The sequence below is a fragment of the Agelaius tricolor genome, unplaced genomic scaffold, assembly GCF_023055355.1.
Source record: "Agelaius tricolor isolate 1412-34295 unplaced genomic scaffold, bAgeTri1.0.p SCAF_20, whole genome shotgun sequence".
NCBI classification, from domain to species: Eukaryota; Metazoa; Chordata; class Aves; order Passeriformes; family Icteridae; genus Agelaius; species Agelaius tricolor.
The window spans coordinates 12,980,410-13,005,370 of record NW_027269280.1 but is presented as its reverse complement, the minus strand read 5'-3'; positions in this window follow the sequence as shown (position 1 = coordinate 13,005,370).

Genomic DNA, 24,961 nt, shown 5'->3' with positions numbered 1-24,961 from the left:
CTATTTATCATCATTTGTAGTTTCTGTGCTAATATTTATTTTGGTACATTTGCCTCCAAGTTAACAGGAGAAGAAAATGAACATGCCCTGTGTGAACCAGCAGCCCAAAACAGGGAATGCCATGGATGGATCCAAATTTTATCTTTGGAATAGTCAAAAAGGCCAAGGACACCTGGGCTGTGTCAGCCCTGGGGTGGCAGCAGGAGCAGGGCAGTGCCCGTGCCCTGAGCTGGCACTGCTGGGGCACCTCCAGTGCTGGGGCAGCTCTGGGACCCTCCTGACAGGAGAGACCTGGAGGGGCTGGAGCGTGGCCAGGCCAGGGAACGGAGCTGGGAAGGGGCTGGAGCCCCAGGAGAGGCTGAGGGAGCTGGGAAGGGGCTCAGCCTGGAGCAAAGGAGCCTCAGGGGGGCCCTTGTGGCTCTGCACAGCTCCTGACAGGAGGGGACAGCCGGGGGGTTGGGCTCTGCTCCAGGGAACAGGGACAGGAGCAGAGGGAACGGCCTCAGGCTGGGCCAGGGCAGGGGCAGGGTGGATTTTGGGATAATTCCTTCCTGGAAAGGGTTGTCCAGCCCTGGCACAGCTGCCCAGGGCAGGGGTGGAGTCCCCATCCCTGGAAGTGTCAAAAACCCCACGGATGTGGCAGTTGGGGACCTGGGTTCATGGTTGAACTTGATGAACCTGGAGGGTTTTTCCAACCAGAACCATCCCGATTCTGTGAATAACCAATCCAATAACCAATTCTAATCCAATAACCAATTTCTAATCCAATGACCATTTCTAATCCAACAACCAATTCCAATCCCACTTAACTCATGGAGGCTCTTCCAGCACAACAGAAATCTTTCAATTACCCAACCTTAAACCCATAGAAATCCAGGTGCCTTCCCAGAAGCTTTTTTTCCTCTCTAATGTGCACCTAACAGGCTCATTAAATGATTTAATGGCATTAAAGGTCACTCCTGCACATCCAGAAGGACTTTCCACGTGGAATTTTTGATTTTATTACACAGAAATAAAGCTGAGGTGCACAGACCCTCTTTTTAATAGTTGAATATGCACGTATTTATTTATTTATTTATTTCCCAAAAGAGTTTTTTTTCATGACAGAGCTAATTAAAACAGACTCATCTTGTGCTCTGTCTATGAGATATTGCAAACATTAAAGAGGGGGCTAAAAAAAGAAAAGAACAAGTGACATTATTTGGCCACAAACACAGCTCCTATTTAAAAGACAGGCGCTGGTAAAGTGGAAAAAAGCCAAGAAGTTTCATTCTATTGCATTTTGGGATAACAAGGAGGTGTTTGAGAGGCTTTAAGTTGATTTTTTCAACTATTTTGTGCAGAAAAATTCAGCACAGGTTGTGTGTGATAACAGCCCAGGAGACCTGGATGTGAAAACACCTGAAATTTAAACTATAAATATTTCTTTAAATATTTATTTCACTACTTCTCACACCAGGGACCTGTGTTGTCCCCATATCACTGGGGGAAAAAGCCTTCCTTGAAGAACTAAATATGAATAAGCTGCAAAAATCCATGAAATATTGATCCTGTCCAGGCTGGCCTGCAAATGGAAGAGAATCCTGCTCGTACACCTAAGTGTTTTACAAATTCATTAAAAATAACACAGTAGCCCCAGAATGCACTAAAGGTGATTAATTTGTACCATTTTAAATAATATACTCCAGCTTATAAAAGCTGAATTATTTATGAGGGCAGCAGTAACATCTACTGGAAAGAAAAATAAATGTCGGGCTAAAATAAACAGTGTTTTTCCAAATGTCACAACACACACCATAATTTCTGCATTTCCACCTGGTTGTTCCTCGTTTTCAGAGAACCATGGGATTGCTGAGGTTGGAGGAACCTCTGGAGATCACCAAGGACTCGAGCAGACTGTCCAGGACCAGGGTTTGGATATCTCCAAGGACGGAGAGTACACAGAATCCTTGGACAATCAGTGCTTGACCAACCCTAAAATTCCTCTTTTTAGGTCCTGGTGAATGTCCTGGGTTGTAAGATGGGGTTTGGGGGTAGTCAGAGCTGGGGCAGTTCTCTGCTGTCCATGGGCAGTTTCCTTTATCTCTCCCCCAGCCAATCCTCCCTGCAGGAGATCTCTGCTGTCCATGGCCACTGAGTGTCCCTGCAGGGCTGATCCAATTCCAGCATCCCATGGGGAGATGCTGCATTGCCCAGGGCAGGAGCCAAGCATTCCTACCTGGATCCAATGTGAGCCTGGCACAGCCCAGCAGCCTTTGCCCAGTGCATTGCCAGAGGAGCAGCTTCTGCTGCCCTGCATGGCCAGAGGGAGCCCAGGCCCATCTCCAGCAGCCCTGGAGCTGCAGAGGAAAACTCCCCCCTTGTGCAGAATCCCTGCTCCAGCAGAGCCACAGCTGGCACTGCAGGAGGGCTGAGCCCCCATGGGATGGGCCTGTGCCACCCCCTGACACACAGGGGGACAGGGCATGGTCTCACTCTGGCAGTGTTGGTTGGTTTTTTTTGTTGTTTGTACTGTTGCATTTGTATTTTTAATTTTCCTTGTAAAGAACTGTCATTCCTATTCCCATATCTTTGCCTGAGAGCCCCTTAATTTCAAAATTGTAACAATTCAGAGGGAGGGAGGTTGCATTTTCCATTTCAGGGGAGGCTCCTGCCTTCCTTAGCAGACACCTGGCTGTTCAAACCAAGAAAGTGAAGCCTCCTGAATTTCAATTTTTTGAACACTGTCCCTGTTGCTGGCGCTGGGCACCACTGGAAGAGCCTGGATCCAACTCCTGCCCATCCTGCCAGGTACTGATGGACATGGGCAAGGTCTCCTCTCCTCAGGCTGAGCAATCCCAGCTCCCACAAGGCACCAAAGGTGCTGCCATCCCATTCCCACCCTCCTGGCCCAGAACCATCTCCAGATGTGCAGAAGGAGCTGCAGCCCCAGGAGAAGGAGCACAGGACCCTGTGGCACTGAGCACCTGCAGAGCCAGAGCAGATTGACCAACCTTGGGGTGCATTTAGGATCCAGTTTGGAGTTTGAGGCATCAACTGAAACCTCAGCCTGACTCCACAGGAAGTGAAGCTTCCCTGGGCTGTCCCCAGCCCTGTCCCCATCGTGTGACCACACTGAGCCCACTGAGGGTGATTCCTTTCCCTGCAGTGCTGCACAGCCTGGATTTATCCCTTGGGCAGCACCTCCAGCAGCGTGAGGAGAAAATGGGAAAAGGAGCTGTCTGTCTTTCCCTGAGGATGCACCAGCACAGGAACTGGGAGCATCCATGGGGAGATGGAGAGGTTTAATTCCTCAACAGAGCCACAGAACCCGTGGTGAGCTCCACAAGGCTGTCTCTGCCACACGTCTGCTCTCACCTCATGATGGTTTTATTATTTTCCTGTCAGTTTTCCTTCCCAGCTGTTTTACGAGCCAGACTTTTCATTTTGGTGGAAGCCCGGGAAGGCTCGAGCAGGGCTGGGGTTAAAGGAGGTCAGAGGAGGAGGCAGCAGTTGCAGGCTGCAGTTTGGATGCTTTATGTTCTCCTCAGAGCTCCCTGTCAGCTCCTGCTGCCATTGCCAGGTGATGGATTGGCTCTCAGCTCCTCACACAGAGAAAACATTGGGAAAGGGATTGCATCCCACCTGGAATGGGAACTGGAGCACAAACTGGGCACCTCTCACCTCAGCAGAGGTGATTGGTGGGAGGGGAGAGGAAAAGGTGTGCCCATGGAGCTGGAGGAGCTCTAAGGTCCCTTCCCACCCAGCCCATTCTGGATTCCATGGCCCTGGAGAAGAGCAGGGTGCCCAGGGAGGGCTTTGCTCTCATGGGAGGCTCTTCTGTGGGGCAGGTTCTGCTGAGGACAGAGGGACAGAACAGGCTTTGACTCTGATAAGGACAGGAGAACAGCACAGCCTTGGAGAAATAGATAAAGGATGCAATTTAGGCAAAGCACAAGCAGGAGCCAGCCCAGCTCTGTAAGGCTGACAAAGGAGAAGTTATGGAAAACAAAGATATTGGGCTTCCTCAAAAATGGGGGTTGAGGAACAGCCACCTAAAAGGACACCAGACATTGAAGACAGACCCAAAGAACCCTAGAAGGGCTTTGATAAGGGGTGTGATTGTGTAAAATGGCATCAAGTAATCAGGGATAGCTCATGGATGTGTAATCAGTGTGAGATAAAAACTGTTCACTCAGCACTCAATCAGATCCTCCCTGTGCCCAGCACCAACACAGAATTCCTGATCTGTAATGCTCCAATCTGTGTTAGAAAGTTTCCATCTGGCTGATTTCGGTACCAGTTCCACACTTTGGAGGATGAAGGTGGTGAGATGGAGAAGGGGAGAGCCCTTCCCTACCAAGCTCAGGGCTCATTCCCCTCCTCAGCAGAGTCAGTGGGAAAATCATCCCAGTCCAGCAGGACCCTCTGGGGCTGGCCAGGCCTCCTGGACAGAGAGGAATGATCCCAAGCCTCCCCTCAGGGGCAGGATTCACCTGTGGGTTGAGCCAGAGATGGACTTGGGCCAAGATTCAGTCCTGTGCTTTGTCTGTCACCTCCTCCAGTGCAGCGTCAGATGAGAAGGGTGAAGGGCACTGGTTCATTCCTGCCTTTCCCATGGCACACATCCATCCCAGAAGGATGCTGTGTGCAGGAGACTCAGGCATTGATGGGGATCAAGGGCTCCTATGAAATCTCATGATCACCTACAAAGGGCCCAGAGGAAGCAGAAAATGTCCAGCATTGACAAGGGGGACTCCTCCAGACCCTCTGAACTCATTAAATCCTCCCATGAGAAAGGACATGGGTGAGAATCCTGCATTTTCCTGGAGCTCTCCAGCAGGGATGTGATGGAGGCAGAGCTTTCAGAGCAGATCCTGTCACCTCCTGGACACCCAAACCTTCAGCACCACATCATCTATGAACTGGACCCTTCCACCACTGCTGGGACATGAAGGACAGCAGAATTTGGGATGCCTGAAAGGAGAATTCCTGCCAGCAGAGCTGTTTATTTGGAAACATGCCCTTGATGAAGTTGTTTTTCTTATTATGACACAGAATTACAGTTGTTAGAACTTCCCATTTAGTGACAATCTCCTTCCTTTGGAGACTGCTGTGACAGGAGATGATGAGGCAGGAATGGTCTGAGTTCTCCAAGGAATCTCATTATCTGGTCCAAGAAACTTCTGTTCATCCTTAAACAGAGGCTGGAAACCCAAGCACAACATCAGGAGCCATCAGGATCAAAACCAAGACCCTGTTTTGCATATCCAGCCAAAGTGGCTCAGTGAATACCATGAAATGAAACCCTTTGGGATTTACCCCTGCAGTCCTGGCTGGATTTTGTAGATGAGTCAGGAAGAGTCAGGTAAATCCTATTGTCCCAACACTCATTTTCTCTGATTGCTGAGCACCTGCTATTGAATAAAACGCAGAGAATTTCTGCTCCTGAACATGTGCTGGGAGGAAGGCTGGGTGAGTAATTGATTTTTCAGTTCAACTACCGAGTTAAAAAGTGAAAAAAAAAAAAATCAATTTGATCCAAATCCAAGCAGATGTTTTCAAGTTTCCTTGCCAAAAAGAAAAATGAAACAATTCCACTTCGGTGATTAAAAACAAAGAAGTTTTATTCTGGTTTGGGCCATTTGGAGGAAAATGAACCTGCAAAGTTATTGCCTCTTTTTACACTCAACAGCCCCTTACATTCAGCATTAGCAAGGCCTGGAGTGGTGTCCCCACCTCCATGAATGTCCCCTTGTTTCATGGGGAATTTGTTCCATGTTTTAGGGGGAATTTGTTCCGTGTTCCATGGGGAATCTGTTCCATGTTTCATAGGGAATCTGTCCCACTCATGCTCTACTCACTGGAACAAAAAGGAAAGGAGTCCCCTCTGCTTCCACATCCCTCGGAGATGCAGGATCATCCTACCCCCCAAATTAAGTATTTGGTCTTAAGTGGAATGATCAAGATATTGTCCCAAAATCCCTCTGCAGGGAAGAGGAATTCAGCAGGGAGCTGGATCACCCCAGTGACGTGGAATTCAACAGAAGTGGATTTTAACACATTTAACCTTTGAATTGAAGGACAGAAAGTGGTTTCTCTTCCTGAGACTATTTGGTTTTTTCCTCTTAACAGGCTGGCTATTTCACAGAATTACTTTGAAATGCAGATCAGAACAAAATATTTCAGATCAGTTTATTCTGGCCCTGAAGTTTGCTTACCTGAGTTGTCAGTGCAGCTCATGGAGTCTGTCAGGTCGCTTTGCCTTTTCCGTTTGGATTCCTGCCCAGAGCCCAGGGTTGTTGTTGTGGAGTTTTAATTCCCCCCAGCAGGAGCTGATCCTGCTCAGTTCTGCTGTCAGGAAAGGCAGAGCAGTTTCACTGATCCCCCTTGCAGCAGAAGACAGGACTCAAGTGTCTCCCTTGTTCCATCAGGAGGCAGGGGAATTGTATCTTCCAAAAATTCCTTCTTGAACGTCCTGAAAAGACAGGGATGTGGGAGACAGCAGGGAGAGTGTAAACAGAAGCACAACAGCAACTGTTAACACCAAGCAACCTTTGATTTTAAATCAAAAATACTCACCCAGCCTGCAGGAATTTGGGTATTTGTTTGCTCTCTTTCAGCACACCCTCTCCTTTCCCCAGAAGCTCTCACTGCTACTCAAGTGGATTCTTGGGGAAAGGAAGCTGGGAGGGAAGGAATAGGGACTTTAATCTTATTTTGTGGAAACTGCCCCCTAAATAACTCAGAATTTAGGCTGTGGGATGAAACTGGAGCTGAATGTTTGTGCTGCAGGAAGGGCATTTGCACCAGCAATGGGGACTTTGCATCCCAGGACATGGGGCCAGGACACTCCCATCCCACTGGGACTAACCTGACCTATAGAAATCCAGGTGTCTCCCCAGAAGCCTCTTTTTCTCTCTAATGTGCACCTAATAGGCTCATTAAATGATTTAATGGCATTAAAGGTCACTCCTGCACATCCAGAAGGACTTTCCACATGGAATTTTTAATTTTATTGCACAGAAATAAAGCTGAGGTGCACAGACCCTCTTTTTAATAGTCTATGATTGACCTGACCTAATACGACCTGACTGGAGTTAATTCCAGCTCTGGAGTTCCAAGTCCAGTCTGGATTCCAAATCTTGATAGTTCTCCTCCAAGAGGACCAGCCTGGGAGTTGGGAAGATGCACAGAAAGTCTGCTTCCCATCAGTGGTCATGAGGGAAATGAGAGAAAATGGTGTTAAAGGAGAATTTTAAGGTAGAAAAACAACAAACCCAGCACAGTCCAGGCTGGATGGAGCTTGGAGCAACCTGGTGCAGTGGAAGGTGTCCCTGCTCACGGCAGGAGGAGGCACAGGATGAGCTTTAATGTCTCTTCCAACCCAAGCCATCCTGGGATTCTGTGATTTCAAGGCATCTGAGAGGGACCAGAACCCCATTAAGAGTTTTACTATCAATGGGGTTGCAGATTTGGGGTTTACGTCTCCAAATCTTGAGGCAAAAAGATTCTCAGAACGTGTGAGGCAGCAAATTCACCTGCAGAAGGTTCAAGATGGGTTCTCTGGAGGAGAGAAACCCCAGCTTGTCTGGATAAAATGACAGGAGCATGTCATGATTGCAGGTTTGCCTCAGCCCAGCCTGCAGGAGGGTGGAATAAGGCTGAAGAAATTCAGGAATCCTGATCCTTGAGGGAACAGCTGGGGCTCACAGAGGCCACCTCGTATCAGTCTGATTATCTCCTGTCCCTGAGAGCTGGAGAACCACTCAGAGCTGCATCCTGGGAGGGGAGAGAGGGGCTGGAGCAGCAGCTCTGGATCTGCTGCTCAGGGAGAATTCGCTGCTTTCCCGCCTGCCCGTCTATCACCTTCCATCAGCACAAAGTCTGTCTGGATAAAGAGATGGAATGTGCAGGCTGAGGATAATTGCAGGGGGGAGATTGGGATAATGGCTGTAATTTGGATTGTGGGAGCAATAAAGCCAGGCTCAATCACTGCCTGCTTTATTTGGGAATGAGCCCAAGCTGCAAACAGCGAAAATGAAATTTATGAAAAATAGAGATTTCAAGAGAAGTAATGAGCATCTGTCTGCTGCAGTGATTGCAGGGGGCTGAGCGCTTCCAAGTGTGTGCAGCTCATCCAAGGGATTTGCTATGGGATGCACAGGCTGGGTGGGGCACAGGTCAGCCAGGTGGGATGGGTCCCCTGCCACAGCTGTGGCTCTTCTTTGGCAATCATTTGCTGATGGCACAGGGAATTTTTAGGAAGCTGAAAGTAGTTTGGGTAAGTTTTGCTGTCACTGGATGTTTGGTCATCATTCCTACCGAGGGACCATGGTTGTGCCAGTGGCCTGGAAAACATTCCCAGTTTTCCTGCTCTGGGGCTGACCCATTCCATGCTGCTCCAGGTGACAGCGTGCTCAGCAGGTCATGAGGGTAGAGGAAGAGAAAGAAAATCCCACCTCACTTTTTTTATACTATATTCCTTTTTTGCTTTTTTTTAAAAAAAATTATCAGTCAGAATCTTCCTCTTCACAGACTCATGGAATGGTTTGGATGGAAGGAACCTTAAAGCCCATCCCATTCCACCCCTGTCATGGGCAGGGACACTTTCCACAGGTGTTCCAAGCCCCAGTGTCCAACCTGGCCTTGGGCACTGCCCTGGCACAGGGTGCCCAGAGCAGCTGGGGCTGCCCCTGGATCCCTGGCAGTGCCCAAGGCCAGGCTGGACATTGGGGCTGGGAGCACCTGGGACAGTGGGAGGTGTCCCTGCCATGGCAGGGGTGGCACTGGATGAGCTTTAATGTCCCTTCCTACTCAAACCATTCTAGGATTCCATGATTTTTCCATGTTCTCTGGAAGATAGGGAATGGGAGGAGCATCAGAGGCCCTGTCTGAGGGTCTTGGTCTGGATCTGGCCCTGGCCCTGCAGGAATGCTGGGCACTGGTGGTAGAATGGTGCCAAGACCTGCCAGGAGAGGACCCCCAGCACTGGGAGACAGCTGATCCAAGGAAGGGAACCAGGTGCCTCCTGAGCAGGAAACCACAGGGATCAGCAGGAATAACGAACAGCCTGAGGTCTCTGGGGTGGTTGTGGCACACCTGATGAATTCCAGCACTATAAAGTGTGCTCAAAGTCACCCCTGCCTGCAAATCTTTATCACCTGGAAGTGCTAGAATGAGCCAATAAATAATTTTCTTTGCATGGCAGGAGGACATGGCATCCTTGGCTTGACCTTGGTAACCCCACAAAACTATCCATGCCTGGAGCTGCTCCAGGGTCTCGTTTGGCTCTAATTCTCCCATTCCAAAGTTACACTTCAAACACACCACAAATCCCAAAATCCCACAGAACCACAGCATGGCCAGGCTTGAAAGGCACCTCTGGAGCTCATCTTGTCCCACCTCCCTGCTCAGGCTGGGTCCTGTGGCCAGATGACTTCAGAATATCCCCAGGGAAGGAGACATCCAACAGAATGTATGATCCATGGTTCTGGGAAAACCCACAGCCAGCATTTAGGAGAAAATGAGGGAGGAGAGTTTGCATCTGAATCAACATTTTTTCTATATTTTTTTTTTTACAAACTAGACAACATTTTCCACAAGAAAAAGGCAATAAAGGAATTTATAGGATTCAGCATTCCACGTTGTTTCTGCCCAGTGGCACTGTCTGCACTGAGGAGCTCTCCTGTTATTAAACAGATTTTGGGAGCAGGTCCTGGCAGGGTTCCAGAGGAAGCTCCATTGGTAAATCTGAGGAAAACTTGGTCCAGAATTTACCTATAGCCTTAAATTTAAAATCCCACAGTCACAAGAGCAACCTCAGCCCCTTCCAGGAGTAAATTGAGGTTTTTCCTGCCCACTCTCCTGTTTGAGATGCCAGGAAAAGGATAATTATCCCAAAGACACACTGTGAAGTGTCAGTGTGTATTTAAACTCCTTCAGAAAGGGTTTAAATGGAGCTAAATCCTTCCTTAGCCTCGGATTTTCACAGCAGTTTGAATTTAAGGAAGTTATGGAGGTATAATTGAATCACTTTGTCCCTCAAGTTCTTAATGCTGGCAAATCAGATCTATTTATAAAAATGAATTATTTATCAAGAAAAATGAACAGGCAAGAGATAACAGATGAAAGATCTTAATCAGAATTAATTACTACACAGGATAAAACTAAAAGAACTACTGGTAAATTATAGAATAACATAAAACAGTGGAGTAGAGCAAGATACCAATGTTAGAGTAAAAGAAATGGTATTGATTAGGGGTTGAATGTGATTTACCACTGAAATGATGATAATATCCAGATTCTTTCACTTAAATCCTGGGAATACCCATGAACTAAATGTCCCTGCTTGTGGGAGAATCTCCACATGCTGCCAGGAAAATGTACAGGAGATTTCTGCTTTGTGGAAGTTTGGTGTGGCCTTTATAGCTTAAAGTGAGTGGTTGTCATCAGAAATTCAGATTATCCTGCCAGATCTCAATTCCACTGTGAGCTCTGGCCCCAGCTAAGAGGGATGAGGATGAGGAGTGAATCCAGAGGCCATGGAGGTGTTCCAAGGGCTGGAGCCCCTCTGCTCTGAGCCAGGCTGGGAGAGCTGGGGGTGCTCACCTGGGGAGGAGAAGGCTCCAGGGACACCTCAGAGCCCCTGCCAGGGCCTAAAGGGGCTCCAGGAGAGCTGCAGAGGGACTGGGGACAAGGGATGGAGGGACAGGACCCAGGGAATGGCTCCCACTGCCAGAGGGCAGGGATGGATGGGATATTGGGAATTAGGAATTGTTCCCTGGCAGGGTGGGCAGGCCCTGGCACAGGTGCCCACCCTGGATCCCTGGCAGTGCCCAAGGCCAGGCTGGACACTGGGGCTGGGAGCAGCCTGGGACAGTGGGAGGTGTCCCTGCCATGGCAGGGGTTACAGTAAATGTCCTTTAAAGGCCTTTCCCAAACCATTCCATGATCCCATCATTTTCCCTCTGCAGGCCTGGCTGTATTCCTAACACACTCCCAAGCCCACAGCCACACAGGACAGAGGGAAGGAGGACATGGGGCATAAATTCCATGGAGTAGGGAGCATCCTGGGTCATTTGTGGCCCCAGGGCTGCTGCAGAGGGTTGTTGTCACTCCTTCCCTGGGCTGGATGTCACAGACACCCCTGGAATAGCAAAGGACACAAAGCAGGGATGAGGAAACAGCAGCAAAAGAAATATTCCCCCTGCTTAAAAGCTCCACTTGTTCCTTGCCTGCCTGGAGAGAATCGAAGGAGCAGGATGATGAAAAAGAGAGAGGAGAGTTAATCAACACCAAGGCTCTGGCAGGAAACCAAGTCACCTTTGGAGCTTCTCGTGCTCAATGAGAAACCATCAATGAGCAGGGAGAGCAGCAAATGATTTTCACAATGGACTGGCCCAAACCCTAGAATTATTCTGCAGGGAACAGCTCTTCACAGGCTAATTGGGCTCGTTCAGTCTTGAACGCCGAGGATACACCAGGGGCTCTTTTAATTTATTGGGTTTAGGAGGAGTATTTACAAATCTAAACCCATAAAGCTGAGGCTTTGCAGCAGAAATGGAGCTAAGGCTGATGTCAGGCAGGACTTTGTCTTCATCCTGCAGCTTAACTGCTTGATTAAGTTCCATGTAGCTCATTTAAAAACATCTATTAAATATATATGAAAAGGAGCACCCCTGAACCTGGAGGAAACCAGCCCTGAATGTTTTAATGCTGCAAAAACCAAGCAGAATCCAGCAGCAGAATCAGAAAATCACGTGCAGCACCAAGCAGGGAGAAATGGTCCAGTCAGGAGCCAAAAATCCCAGAAATCCCAGTCTGGCTCTTGCTGGGCCCTTTTTGGGGTGGCCTTTGCTGGTGTCACCACAGCTGGCCCAAAGTGGAGCAGTGAGAGCTTCAGCCAGGAGCAAGGTGGGACTTGGAGAAGATTTATCCCAACTCAGCAGGGTCTGGAGGTGTCTTAGGTCAGAAATGAGGCTGTGTGTTCTGTCCCCATCTGTCAGAGCTGGGGCAGTTCTCTGCTGTCCATGGGGCAGTTTTTCCTTTATCTCTCCCCCAGCCAATCCTCCCTGCAGGAGATCTCTGCTGTCCATGGCCACTGAGTGTCCCTGCAGGGCTGATCCAATTCCATCATCCCATGGGGAGATGCTGCATTGCCCAGGGCAGGAGCCAAGCATTCCTACCTGGATCCAATGTGAGCCTGGCACAGCCCAGCAGCCTTTGCCCAGGGCATTGCCAGAGGAGCAGCTTCTGCTGCCCTGCATGGCCAGAGGGAGCCCAGGCCCATCTCCAGCAGCCCTGGAGCTGCAGAGGAAAACTCCCCCCTTGTGCAGGATCCCTGCTCCAGCAGAGCCACAGCTGGCACTGCAGGAGGGCTGAGCCCCCATGGGATGGGGCTGTGCCACCCCCTGACACACAGGGGACAGGGCATGGTCTCACTCTGGCTGTGGTTTGTTTTCTTTTATGTACTATTGCATTTGTATTATTTTTAGTTTTCCTAGTAGACAACTGTTATTCCTACTCCCATATCTTTGCCTGAGAGCCCCTTAATTTCAAAATTATAACAATTCAGAGGGAGAGGATTTGCATTCTCCATTTCAGGGGAGGCTCCTGCCTTCCTTGGCAGACATCTGGCTGTTCAAACCAAGACAGGAGGTCACAGCAAGGCCCCTGTTTGCAGTCCCCAGGGCAGCCACCAACTAGACCTGGACTAAGGTTCATTAATTAGCAAAGTCCCTCTCAAATGAATGATCGCAGAGGGAGGAAGGGAATTCACAAATGCCACTGAAATTTGGCATAATTATTATAACAATTAAAGTAATTTAAAATGTTAATTGAAAAATTAATGCAATTTTTTTTTCAAATCTAAAAAAAATAACAATTATTAAAATAATTTTAAAATTAGGAAACTTTATAGAAGCTGAATAAATGGCCAAATGGTCAGCTTGGAAGAGGCTTCAGGAGGTTTAGAGTCCAACCTCTTCCTCCAAGCATGGTCAACAACAAAATAATATGAAATGAGATATGAGATTATTTTGAGCTTTTTCAAGGTTTGTGTTAAAAACCTGCATGTGTGGAGCCTCCATGGGAAACCTCTTCCCATCCTGAGCTGCCCAGTGGTGAAAACATGGATTTGGGCTCTTCATTTTTGAGTGGTCCTATGGAAAAGAGGAGGACAGAGGGAAAAGAGGATTAAGTGGGTGAAGAAAAAATGCAATAACCTCATGTCAAGTAGTGGTCAAGCAGATGGAGCAGAGCTCATTTCACCTCTATTTTATGTCTCCATTCTGAGCTGGCCTTTCCAAGTTCCCCATTTCCCCCTGGGAGTTGGCACATCTGGGATATTATTCCTTTTATCCTTTTTATTATTCCTATTGTTCCTTTAATTCAGATGTTTGGGAATTCAGAGGTTTGGGACTGGGAATTTGAAGGTTTGGGACTGGGAATTCAGAGGTTTGGAACTGGTAATGCAGAGGTTTGGAACTGGGAATTGAGAGGTTTGGGACTGGGAATGCAGAGGTTTGGGACTGGGAATGCAGAGGTTTAGGACTGGGAATGCAGAGGTTTAGGACTGGGAATGCAGAGGTTTGGGACTGGGAATTTGAAGGTTTGGGACTGGGAATTTGAAGGTTTGGGACTGGGAATTTGGGAAGGAATGGCTGATACCTCAGACCAATGTCCCTCAGCACTTCTCTCTCTGGGATTGTGAGGGCACCAGACAAAACCACATCCCTGGGCTGCCTAAAGATGGATCTGGAGGCTCCAGCCCTGCTGCCTCCTCCACATCCTCTCCCAAGCATTCTTCTCTCCTTTCCATCCTCCCACCAGCTCAGATTTGGTCTCTGTGGAAAGGTGGAGCCTCGGCCAAACCAGAACATTCAGCATTGTCCTCATCAATGCAGAATCCAAGGCATTGGAAGTGAGGCAGCAGAACAGCTTGGGGGAATGGACTTTCTTCCTAGCTGGGATTGAATAAGGATCTCTGTCCTCTCAGGAGGGCTGATCCATGCTCTGGGTGCTTTTTTCCTGTCACCCTCCCATTTCCCCCTCCAGAGCAGAGCCCAGTGCAGCCACTTGGCTCTGGAGTGCTCCTGTGAGCTCCAAAGGAGCTTGGAGAGCCCCAGGTTCCCCTGGACACACAGGATGGTGCTGGCACCAAATCCCAGCTGCAGGAGGTGCCTGGCTTGCTCCAGGTGCCACATCCAACATCCTTGTAAACCCAAGCATGGCCTGGAGCTGATCCACACTGGATGGGCTAGAAAAGGACAATTTGTCACCTTATTACTGGGGACCAGAGTGGCTTTAAAGGGTCATTAATTTATCCCAGTCTCTTACTTAGCTGTTACTTTTATGCAGCCTCGCTCATCGCTCAGACATTTCCCATTTCCCATTCCCCATTCCCAATTCCCAATTCCCCATTCCTCATTCCCATTTCCCTGTTCCCCATTCCCAATTCCCAATTCCCCATTTGCCATTCCCCATTCTCAATTCCCCATTCCCCATTCCCCACTTCCCCACTTCCCATTTCCCATTCCCCATTCCCAATTCCCAATTCCCATTCCCATTTCCCCGTTCCCCATTCCCATTTCCCCGTTCCCCATTCCCAATTTCCCAATTTCCCAATTTCCCATTCCCCATTTCCCATTCCCCATTCCCAATTCCCCATTCCCTATTCCCCATTACCCATTTTCCATTCCCATTCCCCATTCCCAATTCCCCACTTCCCATTCCCAATTCCCCATTCCCCATTCCCATTTCCCATTCCCCATTCCCAGTTCCCCATTCCCAATTCCCCATTCCCCATTCCTCATTTCCCATTCCCATTCCCAATTCCCAATTCCCCATTCCCCATTCCCAGTTCTCCATTCCTCATTCCCCATTCCCAATTCCCCATTTCCCATTCCCCATTTCCCATTCCCAATTCTCCATTCCCCATTCCCAATTCCCCATTTCCCATTCCCGATTCCCCATTCCCTATTCCCCATTATTTCCCATTCTCAATGCCCATTCCCATATCTCCATCTGGAGCTGCCCCCACTCCCCAGCGGGGCCTTTTCCAGTGGCCAAGGCACCAACTGGAGATTAGGACTGAGCACCAGGAATGAGCCAGCTGCAAATGTCACTCCTCTCTGTTGGCTCCTGCCTGGAAAGATCCATCCAAGCAACTTTGGGAACGGTTTGCAAATGAGGACATCCCTTCTGCATCATGCACAGAAAGGATCAAAATGGGAAGAAGCTGAAACACGGGAATGGTTTGATAGAATCCTCTGTATTTTCCAGCTCCTCTGTAGGAGGGTTTGTTTGGGCACTGAGCAGAGGAAAAATTAGCATTGTTAATTTGCTGCAAGCCAGGGCACCTCAAGAAATGCAACACAATTAATTAGCCCCTAAAAAAAAAAAGAAACCATTTGAAGTGTTTATTGCAGGATCAAGCTCCTGGTTTTATAAGCAGATGGGGAAATAAAGTGCTGGGAATGACATGGAGAAAACAGCTGCAGTGGGAGCAGAGCCTAATTCATAATTCAACAGCCTAATCAGGGAACATCTTCCGCAGCTCCTCGCTGGAATGGCAGAACGTGAGCAGGCAAACGATGAGGCTGCTTCAGTTCTTCAAGAGCTGCTGCCAATTAGCTCGCTGTCTTCGTTAGCCGTGTACACAGCTAATGAGGGGCCCACGGTATTAAAGAGCCCGACAAAAGTAGGGCAGCCTCAAATAATTGTCTTAATGATAAACACTCGGTGGCAGCGTTTCAGTAGGGTTTGGTGGGAGTTCATTACCAGCATAAAGACCTGTTCACACTCCCCTTGCTGATCCTTCCCGTTCTCCTGCGTGGAGGGGGGGATGTTTTGGTGGAGCTGCTTCTGGCTCTGGAATTGCCTTTCAAGGTGGCTGCAGCTGCTGCTGGATCAGCTCCAGGCGATCCCACCCAGGGCCTGGCTTTAGCTTTGCACTCTGGATGCCCAGTGCTGGTGGCAGCACCCAGGAAAATTCACTTCTGCTGCAGGGGACATTCCTGAGGGTCCCCAGGGACAGAGGGGGAGCCCTCTGGGACAGGCCTGGGTCACAACAGCAGCTGGACACAGGTGGAGAGATGAGAGATGCTGTAGGAACTTCACTGCTCCCAGGGAAAAGGGAATCCTAGCTTGGATCTGCCCACAAAGCCAACAGGAAAGCTTGTTCTGGGGAAGACCCCACAGAGGGATCAATGTCCTACACTGGGAATAAGGAATTTGTCCTGGAGTAATCTTTGTTCTCTGTCAAGTTCTTGGATTGAAAGACACCTGACATGGTCGGTGTCTTTTCTGCCTTGGACAGAAAAATGCTTTTTTTTTTTTTTTTTTTTTTAAATTTCAATTAAAACCCATTTGTCTGAGCTGGGATCCATTGGGATGATCCTGGTGTCCTGGAATTCTGGTCCAACCTGGAGATTATTTCACTGGAAGCCTGGTCACCTGCTGGCTCCATTTCCCTGCACTGAGCATTGAATGGCTCTGTGTCACAGGACAGTGACATCCTGGCCTTGGCCACCTCCAGACATCCCCATGCAGCTCTGTGCAGCTGGATGAGTCCAAGGTCCAAGATAAACTCCCTGGATTTGGAGCCCCTGTGCTGGCAGCAATCCCCATTGAGGTTTTCTCATTTTCCTGGATTCTCCAACTAAAATCAAGTGCAATTGGGAGAGTCACCACACTGAGCATCTCTGCTGATCTTCCCAAGGCTGGGAGGGTCCAGGTCCATAAAAATCCTTTTGGAGGGCATCACTCCTCCAGTTTTGGGAGTAATGCTTTCCTTGGGGCAGGATCAAACCCTCTGAGCTGAGAGAAGCCTGGGGTTTGTGTTTGCCTGATGAAACCTTTTGTAAAACCAGCCCCAACTGCACGAATTTCTTCAGCTGAGGTTCTGATCCACTTGGAAAAGTGGGACATTTCCCAAAGGTGTTTTATTCCTTCCTTTCAAAACAATAACTTTGCATTGTCAAACAACAAAAGCACAACATTCAGTGAGGCATCGTGTCAGCCCTTCCTTTTTTCACCAAACCCAGAAGCATTTTCAGGTTCTTGCAGAAGGAGTTTTTTAAGATCTAATTTGATGGAAAAGTCCAATTTTTTTTCCCAGTCTGACTCTGATAAAAGTGGATGTTCAGAGCCCATTGATACCATCAGGCTGTGCTGACATCTGTGGAGAGAGGAGCCAGAGCCCCAGACCAGAGTTGCTGCCTGAAGAATGAATGGATGAGTTCTCCCTGATGGGCAGGAAACCCCAAACCTGGTGTAAGATCTCTCTGATCCTATCTCAGAGCATTGTCTGACAGGTTCACCCCTAAATCCCAATTTTTGTGGCCCATTTGAGCTTCCCTGACTTTCTCCAAACACTTTGGGGCTCTTTGGAATACGTTGCCTGGACTGGGAGCTTCTCCCTCAGGGCAGACCTGGGGGGAAAATCTCTCCCACCTCCTTCCACAGAGGGAGGACGAGCCCTTCCCAGGGCATCGCTCCCTAAAAGGCCCTCATGGAGCACAAGGCTCTGATTAAACGAAGAAAAGCAATTTTCCATGTCTCCATTCAAGACCTGAGCCTTTCAATAATTACTGAGCTAATCTGACATTCATGATCCTTGGTTTCACTCATTCATTCCGGAGCTGATTAACGAGATGTTCCTTAGTGGAACACAGCTTCCCTTCTTCCCCCAGGAGAGGAGAATTTTAGGAAAAATATTAAATATTCCAAAGGAGAGCAGATAATTGGCAGGAGCAGTCCTTGTCTGCTCTGCAATCCTTGGGCTTCCTCACCACTAGGAGAGGTGTTTTCCAAAAGATCCCTTGGGAATGAATGGCAGGAAGGAGGTGGAGTTCCTCTGGATTTCCTGTTGCTCTCAGTCAGGAATCAGCTTATGGAGGCTCCTGTCTTTTTACCCACCTGGAGCATCCATGACAGCTTTTTTCCCTCTCCCACCCACTTCCCAAATTCCCTTACTGCAGCCTCAATTTGCAGTTTGGAGCAATTCCTTGGTTTGGCCCTCAGCTTGTAAATATTTTTGGATGTCACTGATGGTGTGTGTCCTCTCACTCCCCTTCCTTAGAAACCATTTCCACACTGGATCAGCAGAGGGGTCATCCCAGACTTCCAGGACAGCATCCCACCTCTCTGTGGGCTCCATAATTTTTGAATTTCAATGCACAACAGGGACTCTGTGCTTCCCACAGGAGCATCCTCAGGGATACGTGGCAGGACTGAAGTGGGAGACGTGGAACTGGTGAAGGATCAGTCACATCTTTCCCTAAGGGGGAAATTGAATTTGATACTTAGGGAAAAGATTCCCCCCATACCAGACACATCACAGGCCACCACAGCTTAGATGAGGCTGAAATTCCCTCTGGGTGAGATGGACTGAGCACTTCCATCATTTACTTGGAATTTCTGCAGTTTGGACATCACCAATTTGTCCCATTCCAGCAAAATATCAAATAATTTCCTTTAAAAACCCCAACAAACTTCAAAATTGGAAGTAGTTTGTTGTTTTGGTTTTTTTCTCTGATCCTTGGGATTATCAGGAAAATCTGAAATAAATGGTCTTCAAAGCCATAAATACAGAGAAGTCATGGTTAAATCTTCTGAATATCCAACCAGTCCCAGCATTTTGAGGATCCCTCTGCTGGTTTTGGGTTGGGTTTAACTGGTTCACAGTCCTGCAGCATCTCACAGTCCTGACTTTCTGTTATCTCATTGGTTATCACCTGAAAATTGGGGGTTGGATGCTCCAAATGAGGCTTTGAACATCTAAAAATGAAGCTTTAAGCCCTAAGTGCAGAGTTTGTACCCTAAAATGAGGGATTGGGCATTGAAAAGGAGGATTTCAAACCCACAAGCAAAACTTTGGACTCTAAAAGAGAATTTGGGCCCTAAAATGGGGATTTGTAACCTACAGTTGAGGGTTTGGAGACTGAAAATGTTCCTTGGATCCTAAAAATAATGGGCAGGATCCCAAAAATGCCCCTCTGGAGGCTTTGGCACTAAAGCTGCTGATTTGGACTCTTAAAAGGAGACTTTTTAATGGAATGGAGCCTTTGGACTGTAAAAAAAAAGGAGATTTGGGCCATAAAAATGGGGTTTGGCCCTAACAATGAGGGTTTGGCTCCTAAAATGAAGGTTTGAATCTTCTAAATGAAGCTTTGGGTCTTAACATGGGCATTTGGAGTATAAAATGAGGGTTGGGTCTTAAAAATGTGGCTTTGAGGCCCAAAAAAGAGAATTTGGGGCTCTGTAAATGCTTTTGGGCATTCAAACTGGGATTTTTGGATGCTGGAAATGAGGGGTTATGGCTAAAATTGGAGGTGCAAGCCCTTCCTTAAAATGGAATCCTAAAAATTATTCTTTAGACCTGAAAACATGAAAAATTTGTGCTCAAAAAGTTGGGATAATGAAAACGAGGGTTTATATCCCAGGAATGCTCATTCAGAACCACAAAATGGTTCTCTGGAGAGAAAAACGGGACTTTCTGCCCACTGCAGTGTGGAAATTAGGGCACATTTAGGAGTTTTTCTGTGTGTTCTGAGGCTTTTCTGATCTTTTCCAGGGACTACCAGCAAGAAAGAGTGGTGGTGCTTCATAAAGAGAAGCATCCATGAGCATGGAACGTTGTGGCACCAGTGCCTCCATAACTGCATTCACCAGTTCTTCATGGCATTCCATAGTTTATTTGGAAAATGGGCTCATTTAGTGCCTTTTGGCTCTTTCCGATAAGAATTATGGAATCTTGGGATGATATAGGTTGGAAGGGACCCTAAAGCTCATCCCACACCATCCCTGCCATGGCAGGGACACCTCCCACTATCCCAGGTTGCTCCAAGCCCCGTCCAGCCTGACCCTGGAACACTTCCAGGGATCCAGGGGCAGCCACAGCTTCTCTGGGAATCCTGAGATGTGGGAATCCGTCTGCAACAAACAGGAAGGGTTTCCTGGACAGATCCCACTCTGGAAAACCTGTCTGTGGTTCCCTGATGTTCCCATGGGACAGCACCATGTTTTCAGTGAGGTTTTCTCAGCTGGAATCTCAGACAGGAAGGACAAAAAACCCTGATCACAGGTTGGGAAAGACCTTTGAGATCTCCTAATCCAACCAACATCCAACAACCCCATAACCACCCCAAAACCACATTCCCAAGTGCCACATCCAGATCCCTCTTGAACACTTCCAGACACAGGGACTCCACTGCTTCCCTGGCACTTCATCCCAAGGCCTGGCTGCTCCCTCAGGGACACATTGTGTTTCCAGTTTTGTTTCCAATCTCTGATCTGAACCTCCCTGAAGGCCATTTCCTCATCCTTTCCCTTCCCTGCCATTCCTGCTTTGATCTGCCTAGCTCATCCCAACGTTTGTGTGCTGCTGTCCCCAGCAGACCCCAGTGGATGCTGGATGAGGCAGAGGGGAGCAAAGGCTGTTTCCTCTGGGTGCCATGGACACAGTCAGGGAATTCTGGGCCATTCTGGGCCATTCTGGGCTCAGGTGTTGTTTGTCTCCACCTGCTCCAAAGGGTTTCCATTGCTGTTCCTTTGGCATTTGGAATGGCCAACAACCACCACAGATCCTGTATGACTGCCCAGCATGGGCTTTGGTGGCCCAGGATGGGCTTTGGTGGCCCAGGATGGGGTTTTGTGGCCTAGAATGGTGTTGGGTGGCCAGGACAGGGTTTGGTGGCCCAGGATGGGGTTTTGTGGCCTAGAATTGGGTTTGGTGTCCCAGGATGGCGTTTGGTGTCCCAGGACAGTGTTTTGTGGCCAGGATGGGCTTTGGGGACCAGGATGGGGTTTTGTGGCCCAGGAGAGGTTTTGGTGGCCCAAGATGGGCTTTGGTGGCCAGGACAGGGTTTGGTGGCCAGGATGGGGTTTGGTCACCAGGACAGGGTTTGGTGGCCAGGACAGGCTTTGGTGGCCAGGACAGGGTTTGGTGGCCAGGACGGGGTTTGGTGGCCAGGACAGGGTTTGGTGGCCAGGACAGGGTTTGGTGGCCAGGACGGGGTTTGGTGGCCAGGACAGGGTTTGGTGGCCAGGATGGGGTTTGGTGGCCAGGACGGGGTTTGGTGGCCAGGACGGGGTTTGGTGGCCAGGACGGGGTTTGGGGGCCAGGATGTCTCTGACATTTCCAGAAACCTTTCCCTCCCCCACTAAAAAGCCTTTTCCATGGTGCCAATGACTTGCCTGGCTCCACAGGATTTTTTTTCCCTTGAATAGCAGGAATTTTGCAGGATTTGCAGATGCTCAGGGTCTGGGAGAAGGGGATTCTCCCACCCCAGCCTAACTTTGGTACAAACACACAAAAACTGGGCCAAAAAGAGAGGGAAGAGGTTAAAATCCTGATGAGCCACCTGGTCTGTGCAATGATTCCCAATAATGAGGAGTCAGGAAAGGGATTGTTAGCACGGGCTGGAATTGAAAATGCAGCATAGGAATGTTACAAAATGTAAACATGTTAATTAATGGAGCATGTTAATGAATGGAACAGATCCTGACAGCTCTGGCGTGCAGGGGTGGTGCCTCTTTCACTCCTCACAAGGAACAGCCAGCAGAAAATGTTGTTCCCTCAATAATTCATTAAAATCAGGAGCAGCATGCCAGGATATGGGAAGATCCCTGTCCCTGCCTCGCTCCCCTCATCCTTTGGAATTACACACAGACACAGGTTTAAGGGCTATAATATAAAAATAATATTTAAAATATATAAATATAAAATAATATTATATCGTTTATAATTTTATAATATAAAACTACATAATATTTTATATAATTTTATATAAACATAAATATTAAATATAAAAAGAAGGCTTATTTCCCAGAATCATGGAATATTTGAGGATGGAAAAGGAGATTCCCAACCATCCTGCTGTATCCATCTGGGAATATCTCCAATAATTCTCATCAATCCATTCTACTTTTCCCAGTGGCTTCAAGTCAGCCGGAAGCAGCCAAGCAGATCTAAACTGATCCAAAGTGATTAGGGATTCCTCTAATCACTGGAATGATCTCCCAGGAAGCAGCATCAAACTTTAAGTAATGATGTTGTTCCAGTTGATTGTTTCATTAAAGCCCACAGAAGATGCTCAAAATAATTATTCCCATTTGGAGAGACAGGTTGGAAATAACAATTCTGATTTGGAGAACACCATCAGCTTCCACAAAAAAAAAAAAAAAAAAAACACCAACCTGTTATTCCAGCAGGATTGTGGAATCTGAACCCCAAAAACAACTTGAGTGGCCCTAGAAAAGGGCAAAGTAGGAGGTGCCAGTCCTGGAATGTGACAGTCACATGGGTGACACCCACATGGGCACAGTGAAGCTTGGGATGAGGGATGTACATGCAGCAGTCCTTCCCTTGGGATTTTCCTACTATTATTCAACACACACATGGAAAAACAAACCCACTTCTGGCCTGAATATCAATTCAGGGAATGATCTTTGTTACTAAAAACATTGGGAACAGAGCCTGGTGACACCTTTCCTTCTGCTGCTTATTAATCTTCCCTTCACACATGGAAAAACCCGGATTCAGCCTTCTCTGAGGGGCTGGGAGCAGGCAGGATGGGAAGAAGGTCACCCTGCCTGCCCCAGATTGGTTTTCATGTCCTGCTAAATCAGATTCCAGGTGCCAGACAGAAGATTCCAAATAAATTGGATATCAAAAATTTAAATGCGTGGAGGAATCTCCCAGGTTTTACAAGAGCACAGCAATCAAAACAATGAAGGGATGCAAAATCTTCCTCCTGGGATGCTTCTGCTGCCTCTGAGCTCCAACACCTCTCCTTGAGCAGATTCCTGCTATTCCTGATCCATGTTCAGCCCCATTTCTTCATGCCCAGAAATCTGCCTGAAGACACCCATCCAACACTGTGTGTCCTGACACTTCCTCAGAGGCATCAAACCCCCAGCATTCCCAGAGTTACCTGCCAGGCTTTACTTTTCCAGGCTCTGGGATTTGCTCTGGAGGTTCTCCAGTTCAGCTTTTTCTGGGGAAGCAATTTTCATAAATATGTTTAAAAATACACTCAGGAATCAACCAGAGGGAGGACTTAGCTGTGTTTATTGGAATTTAAGGAACAAAAAGGCAGAGGATGAAAATAGCTATTCGTTTTGCCTGAAGGAATCTCTCAACACTTGTGTGGCAAGGTCATAGAACCCTGCAATTATGGAATACTTTGGGATGGAAGGGAATTTGAAGTTCATCCAGTGCCACCCCTGCCCTGGGTAGGGACACCTTCCACTATCCCAGGATGCTCCAAGCCCTGTCCAACCTGGCCTTGGGCTTTTCCAGGGATAAGGCAGCCGCAGCTTCCCTGGGAAAACCATTCCAGGGCCTGCCCACCCTCACAGTGAGGAATTCCTTCCCAACATCCCATCTGACCCACCCTTTGTCCATGGGAAGCCATTCCTCCTTGTCCTGGCACTCTGATTCAGATCCCACTCCTCTGGTCACGGGGAAGACACTCCTGGATGGAAAAGGACCTGGGCTGAGTTTGGGAAGTGGTGACTTTTAATTAGTCATTAAGCTTAACAATTAATGATCCCACAAGCCTGTGGAATGCTGAGTTTAATTCCCTTGGCATTATTCCACCCACATCCCAATGTTTTATGTTAGGATTGTTTCTATGCTCGTTACAGGAAGGTCTCCCAGCCTCCAGTTGCCATTCCAGGACAGCGGCCCTTTCTCAGGTTTCTGTGGTTGAGATGACCCCGTGGTGTTAGAAAGTCTCTTTTTTCCCAGCCCCATGACCAAAGAAGAAGTCGAGATTCCTCAGTTCTGATTCTCAAGGTTGTTTATTTTCTCTTATCTGTTCCATTCCTTCTCTGACCTGCTGAGATCTGTCCAGCAGTTGGGTTGAGGCATAGTCCCTGTCCTTGGGGTGGTGTTATCTTTTTATACTACAAACTACCTGTACTTTATTTACAATAATTTTCCAATACCTATCACCTATGTTAGACAGTCTGTCTCTACTCTAAACCAATCCAGAAGTGCCACCATCACAGCAGAAGATGGAGGACAAGAAGAAAGAGAAGAAGGACAGGACGTGCCCAGATTCCTCCATCTTGCCTCTTGAACCCCCATTCCAAATCCCCAAAATTCTACTTTTTCACTCTGTGACAAATCCACTATCATTCTACTCAAACTCTTGTGGCTTGTAAATCTTCACACAAAGTTGGTAATTGTTTCCATGGGCTAAAATCAAAGGCACAGGTGTTTGTGACTCCGTGCCAAGGTCTCTGAGCCCCTGCCGGGGTCTGGAGTCACCCAGGGCAGCCAGAGCAATGTCCTGGGTCCCAACACATGAACTCCATGGAATGGGACATTCCAGCCATTAAACCTGGAACTATTGTATTTTCTGGGAAACACCCCAACGAAGGCAGGAATGATGCATCTGACTCCATGTTCTCAGAAGGATAATTTATTACTTTATTATATTATATTATACTAAAGAATACTATACTGTTCTACAGAATACAGAAAGGACACTTACTGAATGCTAAAAAGATAATAATGAAAACTCCTGACTCTTTCCAGAGTCCTGACACAGCTTGGCCCTGATTGGCCAAAGAGTGAAAACAACTCCCAGCAGAATCCAATGGAACAATCACCTGTGGGTAAACAATCTTCAAACACATTCCACACCAGCACAACACAGGAGAAGCAAATGAGATAAGAATTGTTTTCCTTTTCTCTGAGGCTTCTCAGCTTCCCAGGAGAAAAATCCTGGGCAAAGGGATTTTTCAGAGAATGTGAATGCCAATGGAACAGCCCCAGTTCTGCTGCTCTTCACCAATTAATTACAGCAACAAGCTTAAGGCAATTAAAGACAACTAATTAATGGACTGCCTCATTGTTTGTCAAGAGTGATTTCTTTGGATAGGAAATGGAGCTGAACACAGTGTTACAAATGGGAAGAGTCAGGGACCTGGGAACACATCCTATTCCCAAAAATTTGGCAATCAT